Source organism: Carcharodon carcharias, chromosome 3 (genome assembly GCF_017639515.1).
Source record: "Carcharodon carcharias isolate sCarCar2 chromosome 3, sCarCar2.pri, whole genome shotgun sequence".
In the NCBI taxonomy this organism is placed as follows: Eukaryota; Metazoa; Chordata; class Chondrichthyes; order Lamniformes; family Lamnidae; genus Carcharodon; species Carcharodon carcharias.
Window position 1 is genome coordinate 13219104 of NC_054469.1, and position 6641 is coordinate 13225744.

Consider the following 6641-nt stretch of genomic DNA (forward strand, 5'->3'; position numbering starts at 1 on the left):
GGAGTAGAAGAGGGGTTGGTTGGGGTGGGGGCTGTGTTGGTCAGTACTATAGTTAAACAGGAGATACAAGTGGTTTTAATTCTCCTAACTTTTCCTGGGTAACTATTCTGCAAACCATCCAAAGTCTCCGATTTAAATCGATGATTCCCAGTGCAGGGTAATTGTCCATCAGATGCTTCAACATCCCGAACAATTACTGTGCAGTCCCTGCATGAGACCAGTGTCAGTAAGACTGGGATAAGGAGTGGTGAAAATGTTAATGAGCATCAGCTTCCTCTAGTCAGACCGAATCCAGGGAAAACTTAAGGTCTTAGTTAGGCCTCATCTGGAGTACTGCACCCAGTTCTGGGCACCATACTGGAGGAAGGATGTGAAGGCATTGGACAGAGGCAATGCACAAGAATGATTCCCGGGGTAAAGAACTGTAGCTATGTGGACAGATTGGAGAGGTTGGGACTGTTTTCCTTGGAGAAAAGGCAGCTAAGGGGAGACTTGATAGAGGTATTCAAGATCCTGAGGGGTATGGACAAGGTAAATAGTGAGAAATTGTTCCTACTCAAGACAGCATCAAGAACTAGAGGGCACAGATTCAAAATAATTGGTAAAAGGAGTAAATGTGCTGTGGGGAAACATTTTTTCACCCAGAGGGTGGTTGGAGTCTGGAGAAAATCTCCTGAGTGGGCAGTGGAGGTGGGTTCGATCGAGGTATTCAAAAGGGAATTGGATTGTTACCTGAAAAGAGAGAAGGGGCAGGGTTACAGGGATAAGGCAGGGGAGTGGGATTAGGTAGAATGCTCTTTCAGAGAGCCAGTGCATACTCGATGGGCCAAATGGCTCCTGCACTGTGAAGATACTGTGAAATAGAGGAACCCTGTTTAAAAAGGATGATGTTTACCTGGGAGATCTTGTGGTGCAGTGAGTAGCATTTCTACCTCTGGCCAAGAAGCTCTGGGTTCAAGTCCCACTTCAGGACTTGATGACCATGGAGGATGCATCCATAACATGGCCAAACAGGTTGATTATCAGCCTGTAAATCCTTCCAGAACGCCTGATGGCAGGCGGTAAGAGTGGGAGAGTTTCCTGGTCAGCCTTACTGCAGAAGGCAATGGCAAACCACTGCAATACTTTGCCAAATATAATCATGGACTAATCCAGTGGAGGTCCATGGTTGCCAATGCTCTCTTAGGGCATGGTACCTAAAGGAGGAGGATATTTAACTAATGTAGAATTTACTCTTTTTCCTGAATAAAGTATCTTTGAAATACTGTGTAGATAAAGATAAGACTGAAGCATTTCCAACAATCTTTAGCCAGAAGTGCCGAGTGGATGATCCAGCTCGGCCTCCTCCAGAGGTCCACAGCATCACAGATGCCAAACTTCAACCAATTCGATTCACTTCACGTGATATCAAGAAACGACTGAAGGTACTGGATACTGCAAAGTCTATGGGCTCTGACAACATCCCGGCAATAGTACTTAAGACTTGTGCTCCAGAACTTGCTACGCCCCTAGCCAAGCTGTTCCAGTACAACTACAACACTGACAACTACCCAGCAAGGTGGAAAAATACCTAGATATGTCCTGCACACAAAAAGCAGGACAAATCCAACCCAGCCAATTACAGTACCATCAGTCTACTCTCGATTATCAGTAATGGGAAGTGTGACCGACAGTGCTATCAAGCGGCACATACTCAGCAATAACCTGCTCAGTTTGGGTTCTGCCAGGGCCACTCAGCTCCTGGCCTCATTACAGTCATGCTCAAATGCTGCCCTGATGTGCAGGGCAGTCACTCTCATCTCACCTCTTGAGTTCAGCTCTTCTGTAGCATCAAGGAGCCCAAGCAAAACGAGTCAATGGGAATCAGGGGGAAAGCTCTCTGCTGGTTGGAGTCATACCTAGCACAAAGGAAGATGATGGAGTTGCTGGAGGTCAATCATTTCAGTTCCAGAACATCACTGCAGGAGTTCCTCAGGGTCATGTCCTCGGTCCAACCATCTTCAGCTGCTTCACCAATGACCTTTCTTCCATCATAAGGTCAGAAGTGGAGATGTTCACTGATGATTGCACAATGTTCAGTGCCATTCGGGACTCCACACATATTGAAGCAGTCCCTGTCCAAATGCAGTAAGACCTGGACAAGATTCAGGCAAATAACATTCAGGCTACACAAGTGCTAGGCAATTATCATCTCCGACAAGAGAGAATCTAACCATCTCTCCTTGATGTTCAATAGCATTACCATCCCCAACTATCAACAGCCTGGGGGTTACCATTGACCAGAAACTGAACTGGACTAGCCATATAAATACTGTGATTACAAGAGCAGCTCAGAGGCTGGGAATTCTGTGGTGAGTAACTCACCTCTTGACTCCCCAAAGCCTGTCCACAATCTACAAGGCACAAGTCAGGAGTGTGATGGAATACTCCCCACTTGCCTGGATGAGCGCAGCTCTCACAACACTCAAGAAGTTTGACACCATCCAGGACAAAGCAGTCTGCTTGACTGGCACCCCCACTTACTACTTCAAACATTCACTCCCTCCACCACCAATGCACAGTAGCAGCAGTGTATACCATCTACAAAATGCACTGCAGGAATTCACCAAGGCTCCTTCGACAGCACCTTCCAAACCCACGACCACTGCCATCCAGAAGGACGAGGGCAGCAGGTAGATGGGAACATCACCACCTGGAAGTTCCCTTCAAAAGTAACTCACCATTCTGACTTGGAAATATATCACTGTTCCTTCACTGTCGCTGGGTCAAAATCCTGGAACTCTGTCCCTAACAGCACTGTGGGAGTACGTACACCACTGGACCTGCAGTCCATGCAGTGGCACAAGAAGGTTGCTCACCACCACCTTGTCTAGGACAATTAAGGATGGACTCCCATGTTCCATGAATGAACACAAAATGAGTCAGTGTGCATTGGTATATCTTTACCCTTACTGAAGTGATTAAAACTGACCAGTGTTTTAAGGTCAGTATTGGGTCAATAATCCACATTTACAATTGTTTTAAACTTCTTCACTTAAAAGGTACAGGAAAAGTTTAGCCCTACTACGCTATGGAAGGATATGAATAAAAGAGAACATTCGCTGACTTAAGGAGCCTGATTAACTGTTTCCTTGCTCGCTCACATTTTGGCTTTCCAACACTTTCTACTGATCTGTGTACATCACCCAGCCTTTTCATTGTATGCTAGATTAAAAAAAAAATAATTGTTAACCTTTGTCAGCCTTTTTGTAAGATCATAAGAAATAGGAGCAGGTGTGTGCCATTCAGCCCATCGAGCCTGCTCCACCATTCAATAATATCATGGCTGATCTGATTGTGGCCTTAACTCCACTTTCCTGCCTGTCCCTCATAATTTTTGACTCCCTTGTTAATCAAAAATCAGTCAAACTCAGCCTTGATTATATTCAACGACCCAGCTTCCACTGTTCGCTGTGGAAGAGAATGCTAAAGACTACCAACCCCCTGAGGGAAGAAATTCTTCTTCATCTCCATCTTAAATGGGAGATCCTTATTTTTAAAGTGTATCCCCTAGTTCCAGGTTCCTGCATTGAGAGGAAATGTCCTTCCAGCATTTGCCCTGTCAATGGCCTCAGAATCTTATACAGTATCTTTCAATATAATCATCTCATTCTTCTAAACTCCAGTGAGTATAGGCCCAACCTGCTCAATCTCTCCTCAAAAGACAACCCTTTCACTCCATGTATCAGCCCAGTGGACCTGCTCTGAAGTGCTTCCAATGCAAGTATATCCCTCCTTCAGTAAGGAGACCAGAACTGTACACAGTATTCCAGGTTTGGTTTCCCAATGTCCAGTATAGTTGTAGCAAGACCTCCTTACTTTTATATTCCATCCCCTTGCAATAAAGGCTAACATTCCAATTGACTTCCTAATTATTTGCTGTATCTGCATGCTAACTTTTTGCAGTTCATTCACAAGGCCAACCAGATCCCTCTGTACTGCAGCATTCTGCAGTCTCCCTCCATTTATTTAATATTCTGCTTTTCCATTCTTCCTGCCAAAGTTGACAACCTCACGTTTTCCCACATTATACTCCATCTGCCATTTTTTTGCCCACTCATTAACCCATCTATATCCCTTTGCAAACTTACTATATCCTGTTCACAACTTTCTTTCTTACCTATCTTTCTATCATCAGCAAAGTTAACTACAATACAAGTGCCATAAATGGAAATAATTTATATAAAATAACTCAAAGACCAACAACAGATCAAAAGTTCAGAGATATATGGATAAAAAGGAAAGCACTGTCCCTTTATCTAAGTCATTGATATAGATTGTAAATAGTTGAGGCAGCAGCACTGATCCCTGTGATACTTCACTAGTTACAATTTGCCAACCTAAAAATAATCCATTTATCCGGATTCCCTGTCTCCTGCTTGTTAGCCAATTCTCTATCCATGCTAATATACCACCCCCAACACCATGAGCCCTTACTTTGTGCAGTTACCTTCTATGTAACACCTTATCGAGTGCCTTTTGGAAGTCCAAACACACTACATCTACCGGTTCCCCTGTACCCACCTTGCTTGTTACATCTTCAGGGAACTTTAATAAATTAGTTAAACACAATTTTCCTTTCACAAAACCTTGTTGACTCTGCCTGATTGTATTATGATTTTCTAAGTGTCCTGCTATGACCACCTCATAAGTGGCCTAAAGTTCTCTGCTTTCTGTCTCCCTCTTTCTTGAACAAAAGTGTTATATACGTGGTTTTCCAGGAACTAGGGAGTATTGGAAGATTACAACCAATGCACCCACTATCTCTTGTTCAAGGTCTCTGTCATTTCCTTGTTTCCCATTACCAATTCCCCAGTTTCTAAGGGACTTTAACTACTCTTTTTCTTTTCATACATTTATAGAAGCTTTTACTGTCTGCTTTTATATTTCTTGCTAGTTTTCTCACATACTCCAATTCTCTCTCTGTTATTTTTTGAGACACCCTTTGCTGGTTTCTAAATGTTTCCCAACCTGCTGGGCTGCCGCTAAACTTTGCAACGTTACACAGCTTTTCTTTCAATTCGATACCATCATTAACTTCCTTAGTTAGTCACATCCTCCTCATAGTGACTTTCTTTCTCAATGGAATATATCTTTGTTGAGAGTATTTAAATATCTCCTTAAAAGTCTGTCACTGCTTCTCTACGTTTGTCAATGTCATAAATACTTTTCAAAAAGAATTGTTTGGAAAGCCAAAATTTTACAGGGCTGTAGGGAAAAGGCAGCGGGTGTGCGACTGAGTGGCTGGCTGTTTCAAAGATAAAAACAAAAAACTGTGGATGCTGGAAATCCAAAACAAAAACAGAATTACCTGGAAAAACTTAGCAGGCAGGTCTGGCAGCATCGGTGGAGAAGAAAAGAGTTGACGTTTCGAGTCCTCATGACCCTTCCACAGAACTGAGCGAATATAAGGAGAGGGGTGAAATATAAGCTGGTTTAAGGTTGGGTGGGGGTGGGGGGGGGGTTGTTGGTGTGGTCGTATGGACAAGCAAGCAGTGATAGGAGCAGATAATCAAAAGATGTCACAGACAAAAGAACACAGGTGTTGAAGGTAGTGATATTATCTAAACGAATGTACTAATTAAGCATGGATGGTACGGCACTCAAGGTACAGCTCTAGTGGGAGTGGGGTGGAAAGACTAGCAGGGCATAAAAGATTTAAGAATAATGGAAATAGGTGGGAAAAGAAAAATCTATATAAATTATTGGAAAAAACAAAAGGGGGAAGAAACAGAAAGGGGGTGGGGATGGAGGAGGGAGGTCAAGATCTAAAGTTGTTGAACCCAATATTCAGTCTGGAAGGCTGTAAAGTCCCTAGTCGGAAGATGAGGTGCTGTTCCTCCAGTTTGCGTTGGGCTTCACTGGAACAATGCAGCAAGCCAAGGACAGACATGTGGGCAAGAGAGCAGGGTGGAGTGTTAAAATGGCAAGCGACAGGGAGGTTTGGGTCATTCTTGCGGACATTTGTTTAGATAATATCACCAACTTCAACACCTCTGTGTTCTTTTGTTCTTTTGTCTGTGACATCTTTTGATTATCTGCTCCTATCACTGCTTGCTTGTCCCTACAACCACACCAACCACCCCCCAACCTTAAACCAGCTTATATTTCACCTTATATTCGCTCAGTTCTGTGGAAGGGTCATGAGGACTCGAAACTTCAACTCTTTTCTTCTCCGCCGATGCTGCCAGACCTGCTGAGTTTTTCCAGGTAATTCTGTTTTTGTTTTGGCTGCTTCAAAGAGCTGACACAGTTATGATCGGCCGAAAGGAATCCCGTTCACCTTGCCACATTTTTCTTTTGGTTTCACTTTTCCTGGAGCTGCAGTACCACCAGTCGCCTGGAGTGGGCACAGCGAAGGAGCTTGACCTCCCGCCGCCAGGTGGCGCTGTGAGCTGACCCGCAGTGTTCTACGCTGGGCTGGCGGTGAGCGCACTGAGGCCACGCCCCTACCTTTGGCCCCGCCCCCTCGGCCAATCCGGTACGGGCCCCGCCCCTACCCTGGGTCGCGGCCGCTTCTGCTCCGACTCTGTGCCTTCCCACCCCGAGCCCCGCCTCCTTCTGTCCCGGTCCCGCCCCCTCACCCTCCCCATCGCCCAGAT